Genomic DNA, 12,535 nt, shown 5'->3' on the forward strand with positions numbered 1-12,535 from the left:
ATGTCAGTGCAAGTGTGTTTGCACTGGTGAGTCACAAGGTCTATGTGGAACCTTGTCCATATGTTAGAGGAACCAACAATACTCAGAAAACCAAAGAGCGTGAATAAAAGTTCCAATATCAATTCTTCCTGTTTAATCCCCATCCCCGATACTCTATGAAAGTCAGCACAGTTGCACCCCAGAACCAGAAGAATCATGTAACTGAAGGGTGAGGGCCAGATGAGAAAGCAGGAGATGAAGGGACGAGTGAGTTAAAGATACAAAACGGCTCAACACCATTAGGCACTTGCCTTTACGTTCCCTTAGAATTACTTCCTACTTCACGTAATTACTTTTATTTCTCTGTAGTACAAGATGGTTCATTAATGTTCACTGGATTAAACTCTTCTCTACCCTTAATTCAGCATGTTTTATTAAACACCTACTTTGTGACAGCATTGTGTTGGGTTGCTAGATCAGAGTCTGTAAACTGGCATTCATAAGAAGATCTGCGGATGGGTGGTGAGATAATATTAAAATTTCTGTATGCATGTGTTTAGATAACATTAGAACCTTTGTAAGAATACACAAATGTGTGCATATGTCTTAGTCTCTAATTTTTATAACATAGGTAAAATATTAGATACGTATATAATTAATTAAAAGTATACTTAGTAGGGGTACATATTCAAAATTGTTAGTATTGATGGGGTGAATATTAAATACATTTGGAGGTCATTGATAGAGACTGTAACTAAGTTCTTACCCTCTCTGAAAGAGCTCTGCCCAATTCTCCAGTTGGAGAGAGAGAGAGAACTGAACAAATGGCTGGAACATAAAATTCTGTAATATTTCATCTGGGCCTTAAAGTATCAGTAGGAGCTCCACTGGTACAAGGAACAGAAGGATAGTAGGCATTAATGAAACACAAAAAGCATTTTCAGGCATTAAAAAAAAAGGAAATCAGAAAGACAAAACCAGAGTACTTCCAATGATTTAAAGGTCAACATTAGGGATTTTTTAAAAGGAATTCTGTTCCATAAAATAGTTTATATCGGGTCATACTCTTAAGAATTTTTCTCTTTGAAATGATGAGTCTTGGCACTGGCCACAGATTGTCCTAACTAACAGTAAATAATAGTAATCCAGATTGCTTCTCTGTCACTTTGAATAGTAGAAGGGAAGAATGACACAGCAGAAGGACAGCAGTTGGGTGTGCCAGAGCAGTGGTTCTCAAAGTAGGGTCCCTGGGTACTTCCCAGAGATGCGAATCTTTAGGCCACACCCCAACTTAATGAATCAGAAACACTAGCGCTGGGGTCCAGCAGTTTGTAGTTCAACCAGTCCTCCAGAAGATTCTGATGCAAACTAAAGATTGAGAATTGTTCTTACCAGAAACCCAAATTTCCTTCTTGTTTGGAGCATCTATAAGTATCAACAAAGGCTAACCAGCTACTTCTACAGCACCTGGGGCCAAAGGGTTGCAAATACATAACTACTCTTAATGGGTTCTTGATCTGTAATGTCTCATTAGTTCACCTTCTTCTGAACATTTCATCTAGTCTCTGCAATGCAGTTTAGCACCTACTGCCTCCCCAGCTGGCTGAGCTAGATAATCAGGATGTAGCAATCGACAAGAGACACGGAACCTTCCTTCATGGAGCTCACTGTGTTTAAAAAAAAAAAACAAACCTCACCTGATGCATACGGGGGGGTAGAAATACACTATGATAGTCTAGTGGTGCTCATTTTTAACAAATGGTACACTCTATCACATTTTGTATTTATTCATATCATTGCACTTAATTATACTGTGTTGCAAAAATCTGTTTCCATATTTGTCTGTCTGATTAGACTATGAGCCTCTAAAGGGGAAGAACTATATTATAGTCATCTTTTAATTCCCAGAACCTATATAGTTAGTATATAATAAATGTATTTGAATGAATAAATGACTTTAATAATAATTAACAATAATTGTTAATATTTATTGTGCACATACTATGTGCCAGAGACTAAAATGTATATCAACTCATTTAATCCTCACAGGTTATCTATGAGGCAAGGCCTAGTATCATACCTATTTCACAGATGGAAAACTGAGGCACACTGAGATTAAGTAACTTAAGTGGGCAGCCGGTATTGGAATGCAGGCAGTCCGGCTTCAGAGCCCACACTCAACCACTAAACAACACAGCTGCACCCACACTAAATGAGGTATGGGCCATGACCCAGCAAAACAAGTTCTCTTTCTGCCCCTGCCTCAGGGCCTTTGCTTTTGCTGTGCTCTCAGCCTAGAGGGCTCTTTCCTCATTTCTTCACGTCTGTTCAAGGGTCACTTCTTCAGAGAGGCTTTGCCAGACCAATTTATCCAAATAGTAACCTTAGCCCCACTCTTCTCCATCCCTGCTTTATTTTTTTTCTCAGAACTTAATTCTATCTCTTTTTATTATATAATTATTTGTTTGTTCTATTTCTCTTCTACTGCAATGTCGGCTCCATGAGAACAGACTTTGTCAAGCTCAGGGCTGTAGCCCCCAGAGCCTGGGACACTTGGCATGTGGTTAGAGCTTGGTAAGTTTCGTGGAATGAATGGATACACGTTAGTACTGTCCAGTGACTTCCTTCCCACTTAGGAATACATTTTTATTGAACTCTGGACAATTTCCCATTTCTCCTTAAGTTTCTTTTTATTTCTGCTGTACAATCCTCTAATTTATTCAAACACCACTGGATTATTCCAGCTCTTGGTGTCAATTTTTTTTTCTAATTAAAGTAAACTGCCATTTATTTTTCACACTGATCTTTAACACGAGACATCTTGTTCTTGTCGTAAAAATGACTCATATGGAAAAATGTAAGTTGAATATAGGGGCTCATATGTACCAGAATATTTCCATCAATATTTCAGATGTAAAAAGTAGAGACATAGCCATAGATGCCTGGCCAATTCTAAGGTCCCTAGTAATAATTTCAGTGGAGTGTCACCCTTTCGGATGTGTAAGCTGAAATTCCATCAGACGACTAAAACGGCCCCTCTTGAAAGCAAATACCACATCATTTACACAAATGCTTTAGGTTTTTCTTTCCTTCTGCCATAATACACCTTCAAACTCTTTCAATATTCACGGCCAAGATGGAAAATACACACATAGGAAATATCATTCAAAGACAGACCTCCAATTATCCAAAAAAAAAAAAAAAAAAAAAAAAAAAGGAAAGAAAGAAAGATCAACTTGCCATTAGACTGACTTCCTTGGACTATAAAAGGAATGAAATTTGAAGGTCATAAAAGTGTGTCTATTTGTTTAGAGAAGTCTTACAGGTAGTATAAATATCATCAGCTACAGTTGCTATGGGGTCTGTTTGTTTACCAAACAAGAATACAAACAGTTACACAAAAGCAGAACAACATTTGAGTCTATAAATGGAGAAGGCTTTGCCTTCTGGTAAATTTTCCAAAGTGTTTTTTAAAATGTCCCTATTTTTTCACGTTATTCACTGGGACATCTCTGTTTTCTTGATTCTCCCTTTTCAGTTCTCACACCTCCAGGGAATGTTTTACTCTCAGATTTCTGAGGCTGATAATGGTTTTCTTCTCCCTTTCCCTTTTTTAATTTTAAGACTTAAAAACCAAAAAAACTGGCCCATGAATCCAAACTCTACAATAAAAATAGTTTTCACAACGGAAAATGCAAAAAAAAAAAAAAAAGAAAAGAAAGAATGAACGAAAGCCACAGAGTTTATAGAAGAATTCGAGTACAGACATGCACCCTTCGAGTTGAGTTAATCCACGAACAACCACCCAGAAAGGTCTGTGTGTGTGTGTGTGTGTTTTTTTTAACAGACTTTCTATAAACCAGGTATGTTTCATGCACCTGAATTATACCTGCTGAGTTAACCATTTGCTTCTGAAAATGAAGGGGGTGGCAGCAGGAAACCAGCAAGGCTGTTCTGGAATTTCTTAGTTGAGTGTGTGTGTACATTATAACTCAGATGTACCATAAAACAAACTGTGCCACAGAGGCTGCTGTGAGTGGAAGCCTTCTCTTCACACTACACTGACCACAGTACCCACCACGCACAGCCCTGATGCCTTTCTGTGAATGGGACAGATTGCCATATGGACGAAGACACTGAACAAGCTGTACAACTCTTGGCGACATGTGCCCAGGGGATTGTCCCATATTAGCACCACCTGGGCTGTGGCAATTGTGCTCTGTATGTGCAGAGGCACTGAGGAGCCCATCAGGATGTTATTTTTGAGTACACACAAAAAGGAAAATTACAGTTAAGAGAATTCTCTGGCTAGCATATCTATTGCTCAATTCCCGAAATAGTTTCCCAAAGGAACGGTTATCTTCTTTATTCACACAGGCAGAAATGACAAGCTGGAACACATATTAACAATTTCCCTTTGTGAGCTTCCACTACTGTTTTAATGAGGAGAATATACTTTATAATATACTTAGGCCTTGACTGATTACAAAGAGGGGTGGAATAAAGAACTTTAGGACTGCTATACATATGTAACATGCTCATTTGCATTACCCAAGTGAGCTAGTCAGCAGAGCGGTGGCTCACTGGAAAGAGTGGCAGAGCCAGGCTACAGGGTAACACCGTTGCAAAAGGGCATCTTTGTAAGTCGTGAAAAAGAACAACACGACTTCCATTTAAGCCTTTCATAGGTACTCCCTCATCTGGCCCCATCATTGACCTAAGAACATGGGACTTCCTTTGCGTAGGTCCCCCCCTCATTTGGCCCCATTATTGGTTTAAGTACATGGATGGGATCCATAGCAGTCATTCAAATGAGAGAATAACACTAGGAGTTCTCCAAGGCACATGGCCTTCTGTAGACCTTTGGCTTCCCTTTCCACTTCTGGATGGATCCAATATCCGCCAAAGAAAATTTTCTATTCATTTAATCCAAGTGGTAAAGTGTACATTTCAACAAGACTCTTTTTTTTTGCCTTATGGGCAAAACCCAGGTCAATGGACAACACCATCAGAGTTCCCAAAAGATTGGTCCTTACTGTTCTTCTGCCATATGCTTTCCTTCACACCCTTGGTGTAGAATAAATGTTAAGAAAGCTAATGTATATTTGGGAGGAGGGGGCACAGGCCCTTCCACACAAGTGCAAACACCTGTAAAATGGCTGGCTGCCAATAAAGGGATCTGGCAGGAAAAAAAACCCTATCAGCAGAAGAAACTCATCAGAAATAATATCGACCCTACACGATGAGAGGAACTGAGGGTCAAATACTACTTTGTGTGGGAAATCTAGCACATTAGACATGAAACAGCCCATGGTCAAGATCCACATTTATACAATATTCCAAGAAAAAAATTAAAATCAACTGAATTGAAACTTGTTATAAAATGAATGTGACTCTCCAGACCAATGATGTCATTTTATTGGAAAGCACCTATCATTTAAACACAATAAATAGAAAAAGATTTATAGAGTCTAATGATGGTGTGTTATGGTAAAAGGCAATTAATTGAGATAAGACACACAGCTGTTAGAAAATAATGGCTGAGTTTTTCTCTTTTCATCACCACAAAAAGTGAACAGTCAAGAAAATCCATAAACCTATCCCTCGTGGCACGCCAATATTTTACAGATTTTCTCCCCTTGCCCTCCTGCATGTGTGAATGACAGGCGGTGATCAGCACCATGCCACACTCCCCCAAGAGAGCCTTTCTTCCTACTTCTAAGACCCAGAAGCAATTGGTTTTAAGCAATGAGACAAATGAATCCCAGGTATTCAAAGTACGATGGTCACCAAACACCCAGTTGCATGTTTGGGGTACAAAATGTTGATGAGCCCCCGGATGCTTCTTTCTGACATAAGAAGGAATGCTTTTGCCCTAAACAGGCTACTTCCTGTGCAGACAGACAAGGGACAGGGGACACAGGAAAGAGTCTGCTTTGGAGCAGGAAAAAGCAGCTGTATTTTAGGCCTCTGCAACTGGCCGTGCCCACTTCTCTCTCTGGTCCCCTACAACACCTGACACGACACGCCCAGCCCGCTATTTATATTCCCCACTGCTAGTCACCTGCCTTACCTCCTTAAACATGAGGCAAGGCTGGAGAACTGGCAGCAGAGAACCACTTGGGGCTTCTCCCAAATTATGGCTGAACACATAGGTCTGGCACCAGGCTACCACCCTTGAAGGTTATGGCCTGGTCCTGACCCCCGAGCTTTACCTCCTGGAGACTCTAAGCCAGGAGGCTGGGGCGGAGGCAAGGTGGTTCTGATGAGCAGCTCACCGGAGAACCACCAGAATATGGCAGTCATTGCGAGGACTTGATGGTCAGGGAGACCTTCATTCCAGTCCCCTGCCTGGTCCCCAACTAGCTGTGTGGCTTGTGCAAGTTAGAAAATCGTGCTGGGCCCAACAACACCATCCATACAAAGAAGACAGTACCCCATGGGGTTATTGTGAGTACGAAATGGGAAAATCAGTGTCAAGGCCTACGTCGAGTCCTTTATGTATGTGTCCAGCACAAAGGAACAGTTCAATAAATGTTAGCTGCATTATCATCACCATCATACGCCAGGCACCAATTCCTTCCAGCAATACTACCTCTACACTGTTGATTTACACAAGAACGGCCAGCAGTAGTTTTGTGGACTGAATACGTCTGGGATGTTAATCAAATTTGAGGGGGAAAACTCTGTCTTTTCCAACAGCGCCAAAACCCAGGTGAACTGAACATGCCACTTACATTGCTTCTCAAACCTCAATGTGCATGCCAAAGCCCCGGGGATCTGCTTAAAATGCAGATACTGAGTCAGTAGGTCCGGGGTGAGGCCCGAGACTCTCCGTTTCTAACATGCTCCCACGTGATGCCAAAGTTGCTGGCTTGCAGCCTTTGAGTAGCAAGAATCTACGATATGTATGACAAATACAAATTCCCACCCCATCGCAGACCAATGGAATCCAAATCTTCATGGGAGAGGCCTAGGAAGCTGTATGTTTTAACAAATACCTGTGAGAATATTATCAGGAATCTGAGAAACACTGGTCTTATGGTTAAGGTCAAGAGTTGGCAAATTTTTTCTGTAAATGGCCAGTTAGTAAATATTTCAGTCTTTGTGGGCCAAATGGTTTCTGCTGCAACTGCTCAAGAGAGCTATGGTAGCAGGAAAGCAGCCATAGACGATGTGTAAATGAATGAGCACCACTGTGTCCCAATAAAACTTTACTTCTAAAATGAGCAGTGGGCCAGATTTGGCTGGTAGACCATAATTTGCTGACTTCTGTTACAGATCACCTGCTTCAACATATATTGGCAGGAAGTAGCAGTAACAATTTTGAAAACAATTTGGGACAATTTGACTGCAGGTTCTCCAAAATGCTCTCATGGGAAAGAAAGATTTGAGGTAACTAGTTTGCTCAAGTGCTTCAAATCAAAAGAAATCATCTGATTTTCAAAAAATAAAATAAAAAAGTTGAAAGGAGGAAAAACTATTCAGAGTAATGGGAGCTAGAGCTTACTGCTTAAATTTCTGGCTCAATAGGCCCTAATTACGAATATGAAAATACACAAAAGTTAAAGGCTTGTGTAACTGGAACAGTTCTGAAACCAAGCCTCTAGAATTTTAGCAAGTAAACCAAGAGCACCAATATTTATTCATCAACACAGAATTTAGCTTAAAAAAAAAATTAGAAAGAAAAATGAAACATCAGGCATGTCCACGTTTCAGAGTTCCTTGCCTCATGAAAATAGCGGGGCTGGTAAACACAAATATTATTGTTATATAGTCAAATACATGGCAATACGTCAAGAGGCCACAAATCAAAAACAGAGACTGTGTATCAAGCAAAATTGTCTGAAAGTACATTAGCCAAGCAAAAACCTTCAGGGTTATTTGAAGGCAGCTGCCAACTGTGAAGTGTAGAAAATGCAAGCCACTGGAATCCATGGGGATGCGTCAATGAACGAGAAAGAGAACGAAGGAGGGAACACTGAGTGGACAGAAGGCAGGTTAGACCTCAGAGAGAAAGGGGCCCAATTTGGGTCACCTGATTCTGAGAACAATATAATAGCCTCAAAGAGAGAAGAGGCTGAACCACCATAATCTTTCCAGAGTTTAAAGAAACCTCTTTCACCAAATGCTTAAGGAAGCCTTGGGACAAATATTTAGAAGAGCTATGAATCTGAGAAATGCTCAAGTTATAAAACATCTACTAATGGTGGGTGAACTGAAAGCAAAAAGCTGGGAAGGATCAGAAAAAAGGAGTATTTCTGACACGGACTACAGAGGACAGCTGAAATAGAATAAAGACCATATGATGTGTTCAATGAGGAAACGCAAGATTTACAGGGCAGGAAGGAAAGTGAGGATACTTTTCAAGGAGAGAAAGGCTTGTTTTGCATTTGCCTGTGTGCAAATCCTGCATGGGGTCTACTTTTGTTCTTTATGTGCTGTTTCAGACAGTAAATGATTTATATTTTGCAAATCCTACCACCTCCTCCCTTCATGAAAGGCCTAATAAATATCTGCATCCACCCTAATAGAGGAAACTCTGGCATTTTCCTTTAAATGTGCTGATTTGCACACAGTAGGTTAAGTCAATACACGTTTCGTTGAATTAAATTGAAATTAAATTTAAAATTTCTTCTAGGAACTCTGATTTTAATTTATCATAATTAAGCATTCACTTCTAAGCTGAATGGAAACAGTTTAAGTGCTGTTTTATAAACCAAAAGAGAGACTTGAATTTGGATCTTGGATATGCCACTGACCAGTCTGTGACCCTAGGTTAGTTATTTAATCTCTATGACTCAATTTCCTCCTCTGCAAAATGGGTATAATGATCCCTACTGTTTCCCAGTGATCATGTGGATAAAATGAGACATCACTCCAAAGGCAAGAGTTGAGCCAGTGCTTGGCACAGAGAAAGAACTGATTAAATGTGAGTTCCCTTCCCTTTCCCCAGTGCACCATAAGATAATGTGATATTTAGAATTTTAATTCAGGCAATTACTTAAGTAGTAATTGCTATTTGTATTTACATAGCTGCTTTGATCCAAGAAGCTCAAAGGGCTTTACTAAATTTAGCATTTTAATAAATGTTTCATTTGCATTCCGTTGATTTTGTTTACCCACACCAAAACTTGGAATTTCCTAAAGCTAGATAGTCAGGCAAGTTAAGGAAACGAGATAACATCTCCATGTTGACAGGTATCCCAGGTCTGAGTTTTGTCTATTTACCTAAGAAGTCATGCCTCTCTGGTCCTGTGGAATAAAATGACAGTGAGAGGCAAGAAGGTGCCTGCTTCCTCTTGCAGCCCCCTTGAGCTTCTGCCTGCTGAACTTCATCCCCACACGCTGCTCTCAGGAACTGACAATGGAGGTATGTTTACTGCACCAGTGAACTTCTATATAATCAGCACGATAAACATTATTAAATTGTGGGAAGAAAATCAGAGCACGAAGCACGGTGCCAGTCCTGAATTCTAATGATGCTGAATGTCCGGGAGTGTGCAGGGACAGGGTCTTAACAAGCCTTGATTTGAGCCTTCGTATCCGCCTCACAGATCACATGGGCTGCTCCTCCTGTGACGGTGCTGAATATCGATAAATGTCTCTACCCTGCGCAACAGGGAAGTGGGTTTCTATTGGCAATCTTTACCAAAGTGTGTTTTTTCCCTTCTCTACACTCAAGGGTTTACCCTGAATAATTTAATTATAATTTTCCTTGTGTAAGACAAATTAAAGAGGAGAGTAGGAGTGTCATGCCAAGCACATTATTTATCTCCTTAACAGATTGCAGCTCACCAAACCCCAGAGCTGCTGCTGCAGCGGCTGCTCACAGGAGTCCGAAAAATGCACAGGGGCACCAGTGGAGGAGGGGTTTTCCAAAAGGCAGCCCAGTTGAGATTATTAGACATCTTGGTACTTTAAAGATAAACAAAAACTCTCAAGACATTGCCTTCTTTCCAACAAATTTTCACACAGAGCACTCCCAAATCCTTTCAAAAAGAATTCTTCAGCTGTTAACCTAAGACTGAGTTTGAGGGGCTACATTATTATTCAGTGTGGCAGGGTCTCCTGCTTGTTCATATACTGCTCCAGTAGAATGGAGGGGGAAAGAATATTACACAGAAATCAAGGGAGAGCTTGGAAAGATGGACATTTCACAAACGCACTGGTGAGTAGGGGATGAAACTTCTCCAAGGGACTCCTGGGACAAACGACACATAGAGTGAGAACATATTTTTAGAGTTTTTTTTTTTTTTTTTTTTTTACCATTTTCCACTATTTAAACAAGGTATCACACATGTGATTTAAAAATAAACTGTAATAAGGTAAAACTACATAATACTTATAAGTATCTATATATGCAAAGCTGGCTAACTAATAACTGAATTTTTAGTGATCACTTCTGTATGTTTATAACTTGTGAATTATTTTTAACCTAAGGTGCTCATTTGTCTTGTTCACTACATTCAGTTAAAATGTGCTGATGAGTTTTCTTCTAATAAAGCCACAACTAGGAACCTACCAGATAATATAAACTGAGAGATCAAAGAGATTAACTAGTGGCATATAATTTCACAGTTGTTTCTTCTTTGCATGTACAATTGGAAAATACGGCCTGTTTTTAAATCCAGATTAAGGCTCAGTGGAATCTCAGTTCTTTTCTGATCCATATTCTGATCCCAGCATGTAGTATAACGAAGATGAAGCCCAACTTTTGTGCAGACAAATAAGGACCGTTAAAATAAAATCAAACAAACTTATTCTCCTGGAATTCGACTGTCTCTTAGGTCCATTTACTTTCAAATGCACCTTAAGACATGAAAAGGGCTATTCTTCTCCCACTTGCCTCACTGCTAATCTATCACCTGAATGCAGATACATAACCTTTTAGAATGAAACTGAGCACAGTACATCTAAACAAGAAGAGTTTTCTGTGTCACAGGAAATCTGTGCAGGCTCCACAACGGCCGACAAGATTGCAACAAATACCTTAAGTGCATCAGTCGGCATTTTTCAGCATACGGCCTCCTGCTCTGCCTATGGATAAAGATGTAATTCAATCACTCCACAGTAAATGGATGGCATCAACCTTAGGACACCAACAGCCAAGTGCAGCAAAGGACGACAGCCTAGAACCTTTTCTTTAAAGCTATCTAAGGGTTACTATTTTTTTTTTTTTAATTACAAAGACATCATAAGAGATTATAAAGCAAGAGCTAAGAGTGGCTTCCAGACATGCACATCCATGCTCACAGGAAACAACAGAAGCACACTAGGTCCAAGGGGTCCAAACTGATTCCTGCTGTCCACCATTCTATTCTTCAAACTCTTCTAAACCAGTCAATTTAAAGCATCTTTTGGCTCTTCTATGTCTGCCACAGAAACTCCAAACTGATCTTAAAAGGATAGTTACAAGTTTTGTTTAAAACATATATAATCCTTATCTCTGGGAACCTCTCACAGTTTTTATGCTTGAACATGATACACACAGACACAGCCACACACACACACACACACACAAATATTCAGATAATTTTTTCTGTGATTACTAAGCTCTAAATAGATAAAATGCTGCGGTATAAAGACACATCTAATTAAACCAGTGGGCTTCTTAATGTTCAATATTTGAAGAAATATATGAAATTATATTTGTAATTGCTTAAGTAAAAAATATAATTTAAAAAAATCCACTCAGTCACTTTTATTAAAAAACAAAATATAGAATTTGTTTTTCCTGATAGAAATGACATTTACTATCACATATTACTTTTAAGGTCTCTTTTCTTCATGTGTGGAAGTTCTGTATAGGAAATATATACAAAACTGTTTAAAAACAGTAAACTGAAAAACAACTTTTTAACTTTAGGAGCATTATATATATATTCTACTTTTGAAAAGGATTCCACAGTAGTATTGACGCTCTGGGTGCTAAGATACGATAACATGGATTAACAGCTTCATTTTCGTAGAACGGTGTGCTCTCATGATGTAGTCTGGGTCTCTAACCCTCAGCTTTCCACTAACATCCAAGTGAAGCTCAGGGCAATATAAAAATATAAAGTCTTAACTTCTAAATAGGAATATGGCAATTAAGACAATGCTATAACATGTCCCCCATGATCAAGAGTAAGTGTACTGTGCGTGTTTGTGTGTGTATACACATGGACCCCTTCCATCTCTCCACCCTTCAAACAAACCTTCACTAAGCGTTTACTGTAAAAAAGACCATATACTTCAGGACACAATGATGACAAAGATGGGCCTGCCTTCAAGGAGGCCAGTGCAGTGTAGTGTAAGTTCTACCTTTTCTCAAACTGTGATTCCAAATTGCCCACAGCAGATACTGCCATTCCCTTAGAAGACGTTTAGAGCCAAGGAAATCAGCTTGTATGGAGTGAGAAGTTGGCAGAAGAATAATCTTGGAAGCCTTGACACGCCACCCATCCAATGAGAAGCTAAAAGACTCTGCCTGGGTTCCTAAGCTTAGGTTAGATCTACATAAGTGCTAATTCCATGTTGAAAAGGTGAAAATAATTAGATGCTTCACACTCAA

The 12,535-nt window shown here is 39.6% G+C and overlaps 1 protein-coding gene across 19 annotated transcripts in view; it reads right to left on the reverse strand.

Moving 5' to 3' along the window:
- The window catches only part of FOXP1 (forkhead box P1), a 577,255-nt gene that overhangs the window by 69,094 nt on the left and 495,626 nt on the right, over positions 1-12,535 (reverse strand). The gene's annotated exons all lie outside the window — the stretch shown is intronic.

The sequence above is a fragment of the Ceratotherium simum genome, chromosome 5 (assembly GCF_057802395.1).
Source record: "Ceratotherium simum simum isolate JZ-2026a chromosome 5, ASM5780239v1, whole genome shotgun sequence".
NCBI lineage: Eukaryota > Metazoa > Chordata > Mammalia > Perissodactyla > Rhinocerotidae > Ceratotherium > Ceratotherium simum.